General features: G+C 35.0%; 1 protein-coding gene across 1 annotated transcript in view; it reads left to right on the top strand.

The window, feature by feature from the left end:
* Window positions 1–1,627: 1,627 nt before the first annotated feature.
* The window catches only part of LOC126808883 (solute carrier organic anion transporter family member 5A1), a 72,531-nt gene continuing 54,678 nt past the window's right edge, over window positions 1,628–19,480 (top strand). The window contains exon 1 of the mRNA XM_050533927.2: window positions 1,628–1,735. The gene's annotated coding sequence lies outside the window, so the exon portion shown is untranslated. The remainder of the gene's footprint in view (window positions 1,736–19,480) is intronic.

Genomic DNA, 19,480 nt, shown 5'->3' with positions numbered 1-19,480 from the left:
CTTAACACTGCTGTAATGGAAGCAAATTTCTGTTCCAAATTATGACTGGTCAATAGTCCGATTAACAACCAATAGCCAAATGCGTAACAGAATCACCCGGCTATTCTGCGCAATTAACCAGTGCATAGCAGACTATTGCAGAAAAACTAATTGCGTGACAAACGAGGCTATCAAACGATTACAATGTAAACAATACTGTTTGGAGACGAACAATACTTAAGGGCATCATCATTTTAGGTACTTGATGTCTATGATTCATTCAGTGATTGTAAGTCTTGCTCGCAGAAGCGTACGGGTTCGACGAATGTTTGTTGGGGGGGGGGGGGCAGAACCTGAAATCCCCGAAAAAAATTCGGGTTACAAACAGCGAGTAGGGACGCTCATCCCCACCCATTTAAAGAACATTTGGAAAATTTGACAGCTACTACAGCCTGTGAATACAGAAATTTTAATGTTGTCCAATATAGCCTAATCGTCGCCCTCGGCGAGAACTTTTTTTAAAATTTAACTGCCACAAATGCGTTTCTGCTTTTCTACTATAGCCCGTGAGCAGGCCCGTAGCCAGCTTGCTACCTTCGGAGGGGCAGTGATGTTTTTAGGGGGGCACAGTCTACGGTAGGTATTTTAGGGCTATGGTCGGCAAATCCTTTTTCGGGGGGGGGGGGCAAAACATTTTTTCGGCCCCCCCCCCTGCACCCCGCTGGCTACGGGCCTGCCCCGTCAGTTAAGCAATCATTTTGCAACAACCGAAATCCTACTCTATGCCGACCCGAATTCAAACCACGCAATTTGGACTGTTGCAGTTGCATTCACAAATAATAATTGATGCCCGAAAAATGTCGCACAAAGTAGAGTGACTCCAGACAAAATGTTTTAATCCGTAGTCAATTCAGTAGGAATTCGTGGTATTCAATTAAAAGAAAAGTAAAATTAGTGTTTTATTACATTTCGGGCATTTAATTTTGCTAACTAGGTGAAATAATAATTTTTGTTTCCACTTTATCCGTCTGCCCGAAAATTGATCTACCCTGTTCGTGCTTAGAACTTTTCAGCCATATTTTCACATCTACATAATAAACACATGACATTGACATTAATAAAGTTGGGTCTGCGATATCACTTCAGTGGAAGTGGGCATTAAATAAAACTATTTCACACCCAGTTTTGCAGTATTTTTCATACTCGAGAATCGAGATTATCCGGTGTGGACAGCGTCTAGTCGTTCGGATAGGACAAAAATCGAGATTCGATCGTATGTGGCGTTCACATTTTCGAAAATAATAGCTGAAATTAGATCTGGTCTCAGTTATAACGAGGATAAGAAGAAAAAAAAATCTGGTCCATGGTAATCTTAGTCGGTGTGAATAATGGCAATTTCCATTCTCCGCTTGAGAATATAATTAAATTCTGTCAAATGCCCCATTGAACTTTATGTAAACAAATATTGCCAACGAAAATATAATAGATAAGATCAACTAGACGAAAATATTTGTTGAAATTTGTTACTTTTGATTTAGTCTCGTATAACAGGTGTCTTTCTCCACGTGTTCATTCCCGCTGTCAGAATATCACGTGATCGTTCTCCGCCAATGAAAATTATATGTGTATAAAAATAACAAACACGGCACGAGGTTGGAGGAAGAAAAAGATGAATTTCCCTTTACACTGAAGGTATCTTAATGCAGTTTGCAGACGGCCTTGAACTCATTGGATTAAGAGAAGTTTCTACACGAAGGTGGGTATTTCATTTTGCTCAGTTCTACAAATATCCGAAATAATAAATCCACTGAGATTTATAAATCCAACCCAGGCTAAATTATTTCTACTTCTGCCCTGGAAAGCGATAGTTTTACGCCAGTCAGATGACAGAAGAGAAATGAGTGTGTTGTTACACCAGGCCAAAAGCTTCACCCATTCATCACTTGGAACGTTAAAGATGGAAAACAGCAAACACTTTCCAGGAACCACTGAGCTGAACAATTATCTTCTTTTGTTGGTCTACATGTTAATATAAAAATAATATAATGAGTGAAAATGATACAAATTTGAAGCTTAGTTTATAGGCTACTACATGCAGTAATGGCATAAAATTGATAAAACTAGCCAAGCACTAGCAGGCCTGTTGTAGATCTTAGGATCTAACCAAATTTAATTCATTGCCTAGCTATTGCCTTTCTTTATAACATATATACCGGTATATCGATAAAAATTAGATCTGAAGTGAATAGGGGATCCGACTTTGAGCTGTAGTACAGTATCACTCTTGAGAAAATCTAGTGTTCATCAGTTCATGTAATTTTTTTTTTATTGTTTAAATTGACTGCTTATTAGAAATGTATGTTGTTGGTATTTTAAAAAATAGGCTACTATATTGTTTTATTTATACACCCCCTTGGAAATGTGGTCGTCGTCTCTGTCCATTGTTCGCAATTTCTACGCAGTCCTAAATTTATGATCTGATTTTATTAAAATTGATATATGTTAATTACCGTATGTTGTAACTCCAACTATAATTCTGTTAATTACTGATAAAGTTATCGCCCTCTTTTCACTTTGTATAATCTTGTGAACACTCAAACGACAAAAGTTATGAAATTGATACGTGTCATGTATTCATAACTTCAAAATCAAACGTTAAACCATCCAAAAAAGAGCTTATTATCAAGTTTTCAGGACAGAGTGAACATACAGTATCTTCTCTAGTAGTTCAGCAAACTGCACGCAGCGATCCATCTACGTCATTATGATCACTGCCGGTGCCCCAATTAGCCGCCATTTAAAACGCCCACGTGATCATTTTTGGTAGGGACTTATCCGCCGGACTAACGATTTGTGTACACAACAGAGTAAAAATAACCCGAGCACGCACGTGTTTTATGTAAACACGTGTCTTTAGCAAAATGTAAACTTCTGCCAATCCGGTAAAAGCGATATATAATAATATGTACTAGTGGGTAATATTGCAATAAATTCTTTGTCATTGTAAGTAAACTGTCTTTATTTAGAGTTTCAATCTGTTTATCTTTCAAAACAAGGTTAGATACTCCTAAATTTGTCTTTGCAAACAAAACCGCCTCTGTGAAATTACCTTTTTTGGGGCGCCGCCATATTGAATAATTAGAGGACTATTTTGTGATTCGGCTTTGATTAGTTTGACATCTTTCATACACACAGCGGTTAAATAAACATATTTAATTTCATTCAATATGACAATAGAAGAGAAATAAATACATCTAAAAATTACTAAAAGCATACTCAGTGTTTTCGACTAAAATCGTCGATGTAGGAATTAAAATGTCGGGTAATTAGCTTAGGGCCTGTTCTCAGGCGGAGCTAGCTGTAGACAGGCAGCCTAAGTTTGGGATGGTAGTTCAGCTCTGAATGTAAGTCTCATTACACTCGCCCTCTACTTGCAGGAACTGTCCTATTGAATCCTTGTCAAAAATCTAATCGCTTCCCAGGCAATTTTACTGGGCAACTTTTACTGCTAAACGGTCGCGTGTCAGTCCCTGTGAACTCCTGAACAATGTAACTGAACATCTTAGTGAGAAAATAAGACCTCGCTAAAACCAGTATAAGCGACACAACGCGCTGTTAAAAAATATGTCGCCGTCTTCTAACCGACTTCATTGAAAGGGTAACGCACAAATTTACGTACTCGGTCATATAGTATAAACAAAATTTAGGTAGCCTGGGTGGAAAAAATTGATTGTAAATTATTGTAATTGGGCTAGGCAAAGCAATAAATGACTGAAGATTCTCAACTTTTCAAAGATTTCAATTTATAAAGTCTATAAGATAAGGGTCTACCCATAGATTAGAATTTATTGTCCCCCGCCTTTCGAAGAAAGCAGGGGACTATTAAAATGGGTTCGTCCGTCCTTCCGTCTGTCTGTCTGTCCGTCCGTCTGTCCGTCACACTTTTTGGGACACAATAACTCTCCTTCTAATTGACCTAGAATGTTCAAACTTGGTGTAGGTGTTTAGTAGGTCAATGCCTTGATGGAGTGTGAAGATAAGCATTTTCTGCTGAGGGTAAGCAAAGATAAGCAATTTGATTGGTTGATGCTTTGGGACGCGATAACTTTAGTTCCAATTAAGTGAGAGTGATGAAACTTGGTGTATAGTTTCATTACATCAATACCTTGACTAAGTTCGATGATGAGCATTTTCTGCTCAGGGTAAGCAGAGTGATAAGCAATTTAATTGGCCGAGACTTTGGAACACAAGAACCCTCCTTCTAATTGAGCTAGAATGGTCAAACTTGGTGTAGGTGTTTAGTAGGTCAATGCCTTGATGGAGTGTGAAGATAAGCATTTTCTGCTGAGGGTAAGCAAAGATAAGAAATTTGATTGGTTGATGCTTTGGGACGCGAAAACTTTAGTTCCAATTAAGTGAGAGTGATGAAACTTGGTGTATAGTTTCATTACATCAATATCTTGACTAAGTTCGATTATGAGCATTTTCTGCTCAGGGTAGGCAGAGCGATAAGCAATTTGATTGGCCAAGACTTTGGAACACAATAACTCTCCTTCTAATTAACTTGGTGTAGGTGTTTATGAGGTCAATGCCTTGATGGAGTGCAAAGATCCGCATTTTTGGCTTAGGGTAAGCAGAGATAAGCAATTTGATTGGTTGATGCTTTGGAACACGATTAACTTTAGTTCTAATTAAGTGAGAGTGATGAAACTTGGTGTATAGTTTCATTACATCAATACCTTGACTAAGTTTGATGATGAAAATTTTCTGCATAGGCTAACGAGCAATAAGCATTTTGATTGGTCAAGACTTTGGAACATAACAACTCTTCTTCTAATTGAGGTAGAATGTTTAAACTTGATGTAGATGTTCGTCTTGACTGAGTTCAATGATTAACATATCGAGCTAAAGCTAAGCAGCGATAAGCAATTTCCTGCTTTGGGACAAGATAACTTTGATTCTATCTGATAGAGAGTGATGAAACTTAGTGTATAGTTGATAATCAGTTTGATTGCTTGATACTATGTGTCATCTATTTATTTGGGGATTTCGGCGGGTGACATCAGCCTCACTGTTGGCTTGTTGAATCTTGTTTATTTACATGTACATGTATGTCTATTGTGAATTCTATAAGGTATAGTCTTGTAATATACAGGTATTGTGCAACTTTATGTGTCTGTACTATTAAATTTCTGGAGCATCCAAGTTTTCTGTGTACTAAATCAATTTAGCTCTTTAATCACCATTCTTTTGCACATGCTATAGGGTGTATTCTTCAATAACTCATGTTTAACTTTAGACCACAGTAGTAGATGGTTTTATAATTCACACTGACTACACAGGAAGATGTCAATTTCCTGACTGATGTACACCTACAAAGTGTAGAATCTATGATTATATTACATTATAAGATTTTGTATTTGTACCCTTTAGGTCAAATCATTTATTAAGACAAACAACATCTTTCCTAATTGGGGATATGGGTCATCGAGACGGAGTGGTCTAACATGTGCACTGACTGAATTAAGGCTCTATCAGTAAGTTTGTCAACATAAAATTGACAAATGGTAAAGGATTTCTGAATTCCAGACTTTGTTTTGTATAGATTGTCAGTATTATAACTAGTTTTACAGACCAATTATTTGTTGTAGCGCCTGAACATCATAAATTATTATCTATGTTTACTTAAATTGCCCAAAATGGACCCTTACTGTGATTAATATGTCTGACTTTCTCTACTTGTCTTAGCAATCAGTTATTATTTATTGACTTGGATTGCATAAGTTACCTTTTCTAAAAGTTTTTGGTGTGACCAATATAATTGTTGATCAGTGATATTCAAATTTATGCCAGTAGTATTCCTACAAAATTACGTGTTGTCGTAATACGATAGAATGAAAGCGTGCTGACAACTGTTGACCGGTACCAGTTTCAAATTAATGCACGTAAAAAATTCTACATGTTGTTGATCTGTGATATTCAAATTTATGCTAGTAGTATTCCTACAAAATTACATGTTGCCGTAATACGATAGAATGAAAGCATGCTAACTACTGTTGACCTGTACCAGTTTTAAATTCATGCACGTAAAAAATTATTGGTTTGGGATGTTATTAGGATATATATGACTAGTTTCTACATGTAGTCGGCCGACATCCAGGAGATTAAAATGTCCGACAATGGAGAAATCACAGGTTATTCACATAGGTTTATTTTATGATCACTCTTATTGGATTGATACATAGTCTGACAAAAGACAAGCAATGACTTCTTTGCGGGATTGGATTGATAAAGAATTAAGTTACCCAATCAAGACAGATTAAGTAGTTAATCAAGGTACATGAACATGTATGTAAGTGTATAGGCGGTATACATGTACCACGATAATTACGTTAGTCACTTAACTACCTAATCAATCCAGCCTAATGTCAGCAATAATCTTGATAGTTGATCACTTAATTACCTAATTAATCCAGCTTATTTATCAACGATAATCTTGATGAGAGATAGATACATGTATAAGCTTACGTGTATGCCCAGAACAGTCAAATAAATTTGGAAAATTGAATATTATCCACCAGTATAAGCTTACGTGTATACCCAGAACAGTCAAATAAATTTAGAAAATTGAATATTATCCACCATATCTTGATGTCTGATTGGGCATTTTCATGGTCAGACGTTTGGGAAATATATACATTTGTAGCACCACGTGTCATATGTCTGATGTGGAAAGTGGGCAGAGAAAATCTGGTTGCACATCCTACATTTGTACGTATGACGGTATGACCCATGCACTCTTTTCTTACTACATATCTTAGTAGCCGTGTGATTGTCTAGTATTTTCAATTGTCGTCTACTTCCTTTTCACGTTGTGTATTTCTTCTTACTATCTCGGGGGGTTGGATGGCTGAATGGTTAGTGTGCGCGCGCTGTATCATAAAGTCTGTCATTGAGTCGACTGGCGTGGTTTCAAATCCCCGGTTGTACGTGACAAGGAGTAGGGTCGCCTGTCCAACCTCGTGGGTTTTCTCCGGGTCCTCCGGTTTCCTCCCACTGCTAAAGACCCCTACGCGCAAGCAAATTGTTGAAATAAAATTAAACCATATGTTAGTCCCGAAATGACCTAGTTTGTGTCGAGTGGACGTTAAACCCCATTTCTCTCTCTCTCTCTCTCTCTCTCTCTTACTATCTGTTTAAGACATTTAACTTCTCAAAGGGCTATCAAAAAATATTATTATATCAATATATTGCAACAAGACCGTCCTAGATACATGTACATTGTATCGATACATTTTTGTTGTATCGATATTTTTTCTACTTTTATTCTATTCTCAAATTTTAGCTAGAATGTTTACAAAGACTTCAGAATCAGTCATATTATTTAGACTTTGTAGTAAACAATAAGTCTGAAAAGACAAGACCAAAGTTGTAATCACAAATACAGTGAAATGTGTATTCACATCAGTCATATTATAGACTTTGCAGTAAACAAAAAGTGCCCAAGACCAAAGTTGTAAAAACAATAAAACTATTCAAAATAAAACTGTGATAAACTCTGCTTTCATCGAAGTACCGCAATATATTGCAATGCGATTTTGGCCGCAATACACAGCCCTAACTTCTCATTAGTTAAGACATTTGTCTTACCAGGAATAACAATGCAACAGTTCAGTTCTACATTTTTATGTCAAGCTGGATGCATTACTATGCATAATAGATAACAATAACATACTTAAGATTAACAACTTTCTCTAAACCCCAACTCCTGTAAAAGTCTAACCAGCATGGCTAGACTCGGGGAAACAGGAACTCTGATGGTAATCTCTCCGGAACCCAATGATATCTGATCTTAAAGGCCTTGCAGGGTCTCTTTTATAGGACCCATATATGGATATCACGCACAGATCAAGCTATTCATGACCCTGAATCTGTGCAAGTACTGATATGATTGGTTACTTGTGATTTGGTGATAATTTGTTGACACATAGAACCAGCTATGTTTTGGTTTTAAAACTCTTTTTTATGTGTCAACCTGTCACTCAATTTTTTTTAGTGCATATGAGACTTGTCTTCTATACAATGTGGGTATGTGAACCCAATAATTAGTAAAGATACAATTTGGTCACAAAGACCATAGTACTAAAAATAGCGTAGTATGGACTAAATAGCATCACTGATGTACATGTATCAGTTATAGACCATGTAATTTTAGGCAAAGTTTACCATTGTCTTTTAGAGTTATGAGCATATTTCTACTAAAAATATTGTAGGCTACAGGAACAAGTAATATGTTTTTAATAAACTATCTATATAGATATATACTATACATGTACAACAATTTTCTGTACATAGCGATGCCGTAGTAGATTAAAAGCCAATCTATTATTTGTTGACATTAGACTTAAAAAACCCAATCTGATTAAAATACAAACTATACATGTATTTCCTTACGTATTTTTCTTTTTTTATACTTTCGATGGCCTCTACTACATGAAGATCTGACCAGTTGTAGTGGAAGGTTGCACTAGCGGCTTTTGACCCAATGATGTCAGACATTTGATTAACCAATCAGCGTTGATGTTTCTAGTATTATGCCCACAGTTCCATACATTACACGTCCAGAACTCGCTACAACACACTGTTCATTGGCTTATCCCTCACATCATCTAGACAGCGGGTTATATAACAAGACTTCCAGATCCTAGTTTAGTAAAGACAAGTAAAACAAAATTTTGAGCTATAATAAACGAAACGAAATAGGATCAATGTTTTAATTAGATTGTAAAAAATTTGAAATGCAGTCCAACAGACCAATAATGTAGCCTTTTCATGTGGTTTACATATCTGATTACAAGTTCTCTTTCAAATTCCTTAAGTTTTCAGTCTTCCCACCTGATGAAAAAAGGATCTTTAGCTAGATTACATTTAGTCTTTGAATTGATGTACAGTGTAAGCGGATCACTAGGTGTAATAAAACTGTAAAAAAGGAGTATGAATGACCAGTGATGTTATATAAATTTGCATCAAGTTTCGCCTCAATTCTAAAACATGTCTAATGAGACTGTCTAATTAATGATGTCACTACTGTACATGTAATTAGTAAAATATATGGATGGATGGTATCTTGTTTGTGAAAATTGCTTGTATGTTGTCCCTACATTGTACATGTACATGTATCATAGTTAGAAATTCCGGATTGATTTGTTTACTTTCTGAGACTCCCCTTTGTATGGTGGGCGAGCGAGCGAGCGAAGAGCAGTGATTGGCTGGATCGTAAGCCTGAATACAAGTTTGTGAGCAGACAAAACATGGAACTTTGATAGTTTTATTGTAACAAAGCTGAAAATTGAAACCTTTTACCTAGTTACTGGAATATGAAATTGCTTGTTCTCCGTATTATTCAGTCCTTTTTTTAAAAAGAAGTTTTCAGATTGATGTTTTGCTTGGGAGTGTATATTGCAAACTTATATAAGCTTATTTGATAAATACATGTGTATGTAAATTTTACATTCCTGTTTCTTTTCCATTTTGGTCTCTTGGTAGACAGCGTATGAATTAAAAATTTTATATTGCAATAAATATGGATTTTATGTTCCCTTATTTGATGTAAAGACTATCAGGATATCAATTCGATGTAATAAATGTCATAAAATAAATTCTTTATTATTGACCACTGTAATCCGATTTGTCGTAGAATCAAATTTGATCTCATTACTGGTAATAGCAAGCTGTCAAGTATACTGCAGTGGGTTGATGTGTTTCTGGAAGAAGCAGAAGAATAGTAGGTTGTTAAAGTTATCAGCTTGACCACTTAGAGATGTACAAAGTCTACCATAACTAAACATCTCATCTTATCTGGGTTCAGGTCATCATAGGTGATAGTCTACATTGATAAAGTTAAAAATTGATTAAATGTTAACCATTCACTTTCTTAAATTTCATGGTACAATGTAAGTTATTTGAGTTTAAAACCGAACCTCTTTGATTGATATATATTCTTGTTTATCCTGTTCGTTGATTTAGTTTTACATCAGTATTTATATTCCATTAATTCTATTCTATTGTGAACATCTAAACCAAAAAATATTTTTCCATCACAGTCGAGATTCTAAGTATACATTGTACATGTACATTTATAACCATCACCTGAAAATTGTGATCAAACTATTGGAGAATATATATTTGTTGCCAAAAACATCAAGAAAAATAATGTGAATTCAGTTACATTGTAGACTTAACCCTTACCCAACCCCTAACCCGATATCACGTCAACAAACACACGCCCTAACCATATTTAAATATCCGTGACCTTGATGAAATCTGGAGGTCGCATTAAGAAATAGATCTTAGTGTAAATTTGTATTATGCCTAACAGATATTACATTAATAATCATATACAGTAAGCAAGATAATAAATTCAGGGGCAGGTAACTCTTTTGAAACCGTTTTATATAGTAGATGTACAACAAGATCGTAAACATTTTCTGCTGTTCAACTTTGTTGAATCCTGTGGTAATTCTAAGATATCGTTGAGTGTACTGTATGTGTCAAACAGTTGTCTTACATGTAAATGTTCACACATGCATCCGCCAATGCATCCTGCATCGTAACTGTAAGTAGATTTATAATATGAATTTAAGACTCCTCGCTCAACAGTAGCACAACAGACTTGGTAGAAGTGAAGATTGTTTAATGAATAACGTTTCGGGTTGTGATACCCTTTTTATACGCCCACATTGAAATGTGGTCGTATACTGTCGTCGCCCCCGTCCGTCCGTCCGTCCGGCGTCCACAAGCAATTTAGCTCTAGAGGCTAAAGTTAATATCTGATTGACTTCAAATTTATGGCCCTTGATCACTTTGAAAAATCTTGTGGACGCTCTAGAGGCTGAAGTTAATATCCAATTGACCTTAAATTTATACACAGTGTTTGAGGTCATGAGACGAAGAAGCCTATTGATTTTCAACGATTTCCGATAATTACTGCCAGAGTTATGGCTCTTGATCACTTCTTTAAAGTGGATGCTTTAAAGGCCAAAGTTAATATCCGATTGAGTTTAAATTTATACACAATGTTTAAGGTCATGAGACGAAGAAACCTATTGATTTCAACGATTTCTGATAATTACTGCCAGAGTTATGGCCCTTGATCACTTTGAAAAATCTTGTGGATGCTCTAGAGGCTAAAGTTAACATCCGATTGACATTAAATTGATACACAGTGTTTAAGGCCATAAGATGATGAAGCCTATTGGTTTTCAGCGATTTCTGATAATTACTGCCAGAGTTGTGGCCCTTGATCACTTCAAAAAATCTTGTGGATGCTCTAGAAGGGAAAGTTAAGATTCGATTGACTTTAAATTTATACACAGTGTTTAAGGTCATGAGACGAAGAAGCCTATTGATTTTCAGCGATTTCCAATATTTGCTGCCAGAGTTATGGCCCTTGATCACTTTGAAAAATCTTGTGGACGCTCTAGAGGCCAAAGTTAATATCCGATTGAGTTTAAATTTATACACAGTGTTTGAAGTCATGAGACGAAGATTCCTATTGATTTTCAAAGATTTCCGATAATTACTACCAAAGTTATGGCCCTTGTTCACTTTGCAAAATCTTGTGACGCTCTAAAGGCTAAAGTTATCATCCGATTGACTTCAGATTGATACACAGATTTTAAGATCTTGAGACGAACAAGTATATTGATTTTCAATGAAGTTTTATGACTTGAACAGTTAAATCCATGATATTAAAAGCTTTGCATACAAAACGTTATAGCATGGGGCAGAACTTTATAAAAACCAAACAAATTCTAATAGTTTTCTGATAATTACTTCGTGAGTTGTTGCTCTTAATCAGATTTTAGTGTATTATAAATGTTTAATTACCTTAAAAAGTAAAAATATGCGACAACCCATGTTGACTGTCCGGACGATTTAGTTGCTGTGGGCGTATGTTTCGTTGCCTGGCAACCTATCTTTCAAATTTGAGATATACTTAAATTTTAAGTTTAAATTTTATGAAGACATAGTGACTATTTTATTGAGATTGAGATACATACATGTACATGTTAAGTTTTATGAAGACATAACGACTGAAACACATCAAATAAGTTATTTTATTGCATTGTTTATTTGGTAATAAATAAATCCTCTGGAAACAGTGCCATTATACCTTGTCTGACAGTGATAAAATTACAATACAATTTGTCAACTTAGAAGGTGTAGGTGGTAATTGTATCGGCCGTTAGTTTTATACTTGAATATAGAAGCACTTGCATCAGTACATATCTGTTAGAAAGTGTAGTTGGTATCAGCCGTTAGTTTTATATTTGAATGTACATGTAGAAGCACTTACATCAGTACATATCTGTTAGAAAGTGTAGTTGGTAATTGTATCCGCCGTTAGTTTTATACTTAAACACAGAAGCCCGTAATTACCATCAGTATGTATCTGATTAGTAAACCTCATAGTCATACCATATTGGCTAATCTCTCACGTCAGCCGTATATGCCGGTCAAGACCTAGGGCTATGGAAAATGACTGTAACTAGATCTGACCCATCAGCCATTTTGCACGCCGGAAAAGAGCCTATGTTTCAAACCCCAATTTTCAAACATGGCTACGATCGACCTCCAGTATGTAACTATACAATGAATAATGCACACGTATAGAAGCCACATAATCTTGTGATTGGTGTTGTATACATAGTCGTCAACAGATTACATGTATACTGAGTGCTGTGTTGATAATTAATGATGAGTGTCTGGTAGTAGAACAATAAAAGTTAATTTATATGTGGGAATGGCGTGAAGCTGTCCATTGTTAATCATTCAATATTTGAGCACTCTCATATTGTCCACATGTCGTAAGAATTTTCTACAACAAAGCTGTTTACTGCAATTTCGGTCACGCATGATGTAAACAAGATTATTGCAATCTACCAACTGTCATATTAAATAAAAACAGCATAGAAATTACGTAAATCCCCAACTATATTTTTTTAAAGTGGTATTACGGCCTTGTGGGAATTGTAGAAATAAAATCTAGAGATTAGTTAACTTGCTTACCGAAAAATCAAAAAAATTACGCATTCCAGTGCTATTGTGAAGCAATATTGATAATTCCATGTGTTGCAAAAATGTCGTGGATATATGGTTACTCTTATACACGACGATATTCTAGCTGTGAAGTTAGTTATTCGTTAGTTATTTAGTTATTCATAATTAGGATTTACGTCACAATTATGCGGTCCGTAATGCCGTAAGAGATTGTCTAAAACCAATATAAGTGAGATATATGCCGTGGATGATTATATATTTATCTTCATTTCGAAGTTATTGTATTACAACTCAAAATTATCCAGGTCAGTTTGTTTTCTATAGAGCATGTGGAAATTATGTGTGACGTAAGCTACTGGAATGGTTTTTCTTCGGCCAATTCAGCTACATGTATTTTGATTATTGAAGTAGCCAAAAGGGCATATTTAATTAATAAATAATTATCAATTTATCATAAGCCTTACTAATATTTCATGTATAATTTTTGTGTACCCCATGCTGACAAAGTGGTATAAACACGTGAATTCACAATACCCTACCATGAATAAAAAACATGAGATATGAATTTACTTTGCAAAGTTTTCGTGGGTTATCAAAAATGACCGGCAGTGAAAATTTTGAAGTGGAAGCACTGATTAAATGTACATGTACCTGCATGCAAATTTAGAACTTTGTTGGCAATATTCCCTCCCTGGTCATACATGGTTACAAATGATATCTTTTTAGTATAAAATTAGAACCCAAAATCAACTTTGGCATTATTTAGAGCCCCTCCAGATGTTGATCATGATTGCATAAACAATGTGCTATTGTTGAGTCATGTTGACTTGGTCAAAATGTACATTGTAAGTGCTATTTCTAGATTTAAAAAATTCTGCAAACACCACTGAGCTATTGTTTAAGCTTATATTAAGTTATATTTAAAATTTTATTAATAGTACATGTACATGACTGTGTAATATATAAACAGCCAGTATGGCCAAAATACTAATGGTACATTTGTATATTGGGCCCCAGATAATAGTTTGAAGTTTGAAGTTTGAAACTGGGGTAGAAAAGGAGTTGGTCTCAAAACTTTGGCATCCTGTTAATATAGTCTTCTCCAGATTGGCTCTACAGATAAAATAATTGCCAATTAAATGCAGTCATTTATGAATTAGAAGGGAGGTTGCATGTTCTAAGGGTATAAAGTCTGTCATCAGTGCAAGTGTTGACAGTTCCATCCCAAGTGATTACATACATATGTGACACAAAAAACATGTAGTTTCGCATGCCTAACCTCCTGGGTTTTCTTCAAGCCCTATAGTGTCTCCCTTCAGTTCTACTGATTAGAGTATTCTTGCAATAAGATATATGTATACATTTATGATCCTGAACTTACGCAGTTTAGTTTGGTCCTACATGTATATGTAAATCAGTGTTAATCACAATTTGTTTCTCTCATATTTACATGTGGTTAAGCTTACTTTCTTTGCATTACTGATAGTCTTTGATACAATTATTTTGTAAGAACATGAAAAATTATGTGGATGTGGCAGTAATACTGTATATATATGTGTTTTTTTTAGAAAGACTTCGTTTCCTGTTTACCAATGATAATACCTGATGCTAAATTTAACCACTTGCTACAACATGTGTTTATCATGTTGGAATTGGTCATATTTCTATCTATCTCCTCAACATAACAGATGTTTCTTAAGAGGGCCAAATAATTAAGATGACTATTTTTAGCAATTTTAATGTCACGCTCTATGAGATGATGTGTAGTGCTATTTTTAATTTGCTGTATATGTTTATTTGTACTATTTAAATTTCTATTGATATAATAATCAATCAAAGCAAGATCCATTAAATATCTTGTCAGTTCCAATCCTTCATTGACAGGATATTTAATGGATGTAAATTTGATTGATCATTATATAGGTTTAGTTAGACGTTATGCAGGTAAATTGATCTTATTGGAAAATTTTGGTGTACTAAAATATATTTCATTTGATTAAGTTCCAGAAAGAGAATATAGGTAATTGTAGATATATAGCTATATATTAGAGATATAATTACAAAATGTATCTTTCTCATTATTTTGGTGTACAGATATATTTCATTTAATTAAGTTCCAGAATGAGAATATACATTTGTAGATACATAGCTATATATTAAAGATGTAATTAATTACAAATTGTATCTTTCTCATTATTTTTATAGGTCCACATTGAAATGTGGTCGTATATTGTCGTCGCCCCCATCCGTCCGTCCGACGATCCGGCGTCCACAATTGCTTGTGGACGCTCTAGAGGCTGAAGTTAATATTCGAATGACTTTAAATTTATGCACAGTGATTAAGGTCATGAGACAAAGAAGCCTATTGATTTTCATCGATTTCCGATAATTACTGCCAGAGTTATGTCCCTTGTTCACTTTAAAAAAATCTTGTGGACGCTCTAGAGACTAAAGTTAATATCCGATTGATTTTAAATTTATACACAGTGTTAAAGGTCATGAGACAAAGAAGCCTATTGATTTTCAGCGATTTCCGATAATTACTGCCAGAGTTAAGGCCCTTGTGGACGCTCTAGAGGCTAAAGTTAAGATCCGATTGACTTTAAATTTATACACAGTGTTTGAGGTCATGAGATGAAGAATCATATTGATTTTCAACGATTTCGGATAACTACTGCCAGAGTTATGGCCCTTGATCACTTTGAAAAATCTTGTGAAGCTCTAGAGGCTAATGTTATCATCCGCTTGACTTCAGATTGGTACACAGAGTTTAAGGTCTTGAGACGAACGTAAGGATGTAAACGGTCACTCGGTTGACCGGTTACTGTTCGGTTCTGCAACCTGACCGGTTCGATCTTCTCGTGACCGTTATTCGTTCTATATAAAAATGTCAGTGTATATCGACCTAGTAGTAAACTAGCATTAGCCCAGGCTCTCTTGTTCATATTACACGTTGATACAAAACTTTCCCGGTAATAAAACGGTCGTATTCGCTGCTCGAAAACGTAGTAGAAAAATTATGCCGTAAACAAAGTATCTTTCGTCCCTCTGGCACATGGCCAAATGGTATAATCTTTTCGTCGTTTCATTGGCTCGATGGGGTCACATGTTCAGTCATGTGTGGTAAACATACGAATTTCATAGTATTAGCTTTTAATACGGCAATATTTATAAATATAAATTTAAGAAAATGGCATGGACTATAAGCCTACAGTTATAATAATGTTTTGACCGTGATCTAAGACTCTCCAGAAAAGAGCGACTTATTGCGTTGTATCTTCGGGCTGGGTAATCTTGACTACAGGTTGACTATTAAATGCGTATGAAAATGAAAGTAATGCCGTGCGCGCGAATAAAGACGCCAAATTAAATATTTTATTAATGGATTACATTATAACATTGCACATTGAGATGGAGGTAGGTGGGGCCATAGAATATTCCTATAATTATAACGGGTCGAACACTAATAATATTGTATCAATTTTCCGATCTGTCACACAACGGCATGTGCTGGTACTCGGCGAGTGACGACCACGTGAGACCATGACCTTTTTGACTGTAAGACGACGCAATGTTTCCTTTCGAGAAATTTGAATGAAAAACAAAATAAGCTGCAATAAATAAACTCTTCTTAGGACTTAGGGTCTAATAGTTTATATTCAAAACGAAGTTAAACAGTGTGAAAAAGTAAACTTTAATCCTGCGTACGGTACCGGCGATTTTTTGCCCATCGGTTAACCGGTTCAATTTGTTTTGACTCGTTACATCCTTACGAACAAGTATATTGATTTTCAATGAATCTTTATGACTTGAACAGCTAAATCCATGATGTTAAAAGTTTTGTATACTAAACATTAGCATGGGGCAGAACTTTATAAAAACCAAACAAATTCTAATGGTTTTCTGATAATTACTTAATGAGTTGTTACTCTTAATCAGATTTTAATGTATTATAAATGTTTCATTACCGGACGATATAGCTGCTGTGGGCGTATGTTTCGTTGCCTGGCAACTTATCTTTAAGAATTTATATTATTTATTGAAATCTATACAGCCAGTTATTAATTCCAAAACATTGTGTGTGCCGTGTATTATTAAAAGAGAAATCCCATATATTTCAGTGAATAAATAAAACTGCTTAATTATAGAATCATTTTCTAGTCCCAAGCACCTACTGGTAGGAAGCTCTGACATCTTTCAAGAAATACCAGTTCTATCAGGTGGAGATGAAGACAAGCCTCTTGACTATCAATCACTTTGTGTCTGGGCACACCAATCTGTATGTGCGAAATGTATATACATGTACTTTCTTTTTGGGAGGTTGTTTTCCAGCCTGTAATAAGATTTTCAAGTCTGTGATTTAATTACCTCTTAGTAAAATTTACTAATATTACTGACAGATGACAAGTAAAACTAAAGTTCAAAGAGTTCACTTTTACGTTCCTTGAATTTGTATTAAATCTGAATAAATATCTAATGATAATGCTTACTCCTTACTTACAAGAATTGTAAATACCGTATGATTCTTAATTTTTAAAAAGCTTTTGTGCGTTTTTGTATTGAATTTTTATTAAACAGAATTTTAAGAACATATTGTGTATTCTTTCAATTCATGTCTATTCAAACATTTTGTTGTCATATAAATATAAAAAATACATTTTTTTCACATTTTTAAGCTATCTGCCTTGTTATAAGTATTGAAGTGTTACCATAGAAGTAAAAATGTGAACATTTCAATGAGTTTGCAATCTTATTTTTATGAAATCGAGTTTTAACTTTTGTTCGACATACTGATAAGAAGTAAACGTCCAGACATCTTTTTCAATGTTCGTATTTTCGTTGTACATGTATGTCAGATCGCAGATTTTCTCTTCATCAGCAGCATCGGGTTGTGGATTGTTGTTCACCTTCTGAATTGAATAGGCTACTACCTTTGTACCAACAGGGGACCAAGTAGCTTGATCTAATGTCTTTCCATCCATATTCAGTATTGTCACGCCCAATAGTAGGGTTATTATATTATTTCATGTACATGACTCCAAAGGAGAGACACATAATGTGTCCTCAGGGCCTCATCAAATGATAGCGAAGAACTTTTTAACAAGGGGGTAGGGAGGCATAGTTGATTTTCTTCATTTGTTTGCCAAGGGTAGTTCCTTTGCTTCCAGTCATTTTCTGGAAACTTTGTTACATTGTAGCATGCCGAGTTGATATCAGTTATTGCCTTGAAACCGAACAGGCAACAGATATATATCATGTGATGCCAAGGTCATTCACCTCATCATCAGCCATTGACAGAATAGAGCGCACATATTCATTCCGAGCTTTCTAAATACTCCAATGGCTTTGCCTTTCCCTTTCTGTAGAAGGAAGATGTGAATTCACAGCCAGTCAAGGCATGAAATGTGACATTTGCTTTTGTCAATCCTTTCTGCGTTTCTTCTAATCACCAACCTACATGTATTTTTGTCACATTTATCAAGCTACGATTGTTACCCACTACAAAGTCCATAATTCTGTTTTGATCATGCAACAGCTTTCCCTGTAAGCTGAAACTCTGTCAGATCATTTCAGAAAAGCTCAGTATTTTGAGTTGAATCTTTCCGACAAGGTATAATTTAACTGGGCTATATCTTTACATTTGAGTCTTGAGGTTGCATACTTTAAATCAAATTGTTTTCGAAGATCCTGAGAATGCTGGGACTGCTTTAATTGAGCCATTCATTTAAAGTGTCATTTACAAAGAACAAAACAGTTTTCTTCTGTTTAAATTTTAAGAAAAAATCGTGAGAGATTTATTACAGTATTTAATCTGTAAATTGTGCTTGTCTGGCTTGGTATTACATCAGCTCTTTTAATTCGGTTTATTAACTGCTTATATAAACTTTCTCCTTAACAGAATTGTGATGACTAATTCCTTTCCTGCAATTCAGTCGAGTGCACCACACACTACTGTACCATATTTTAACATTTGGCTGGCGTAAACAAAATCTGATGATTGCCTCATTTGTACATTTAATTAAATGGTTTAATCCCGAGATTGAGATTCTGGTAACAGCCTTCTTTCATGGTATACCAGACATTGGATAATTTGAGTGAAGTGTTTTTCAAAATGAGGCATCTGGCAGGTAGTTGGCTTGCCAGATAGATTCTTAATTTGGTTGCACGATGCTTTTAACCTTTCAAATACAATGGAAAAGAAATTGGTTTCTGAGATTAAAGATGGGTATCTGGGCATGAAATACAAGTGAGTGTTTTTCATTTGAGATATAGATTGTCATGATCATCACCTTTTTATTATCTGACTTTTTATAATAGTTAATTACATGTACATTTAGCTCATGAATTGGATTGCCAAAGTTAAAGAATAGGCGGGATGTACTAAATGTAAAAAATACAATTCCTTGTGGGTGCTTTCGAGGCAAAGGTTATGTGAATT

Source organism: Patella vulgata, chromosome 1 (assembly GCF_932274485.2).
Source record: "Patella vulgata chromosome 1, xgPatVulg1.2, whole genome shotgun sequence".
NCBI lineage: Eukaryota > Metazoa > Mollusca > Gastropoda > Patellidae > Patella > Patella vulgata.
This window is presented reverse-complemented; position numbering and strand designations above follow the sequence as displayed.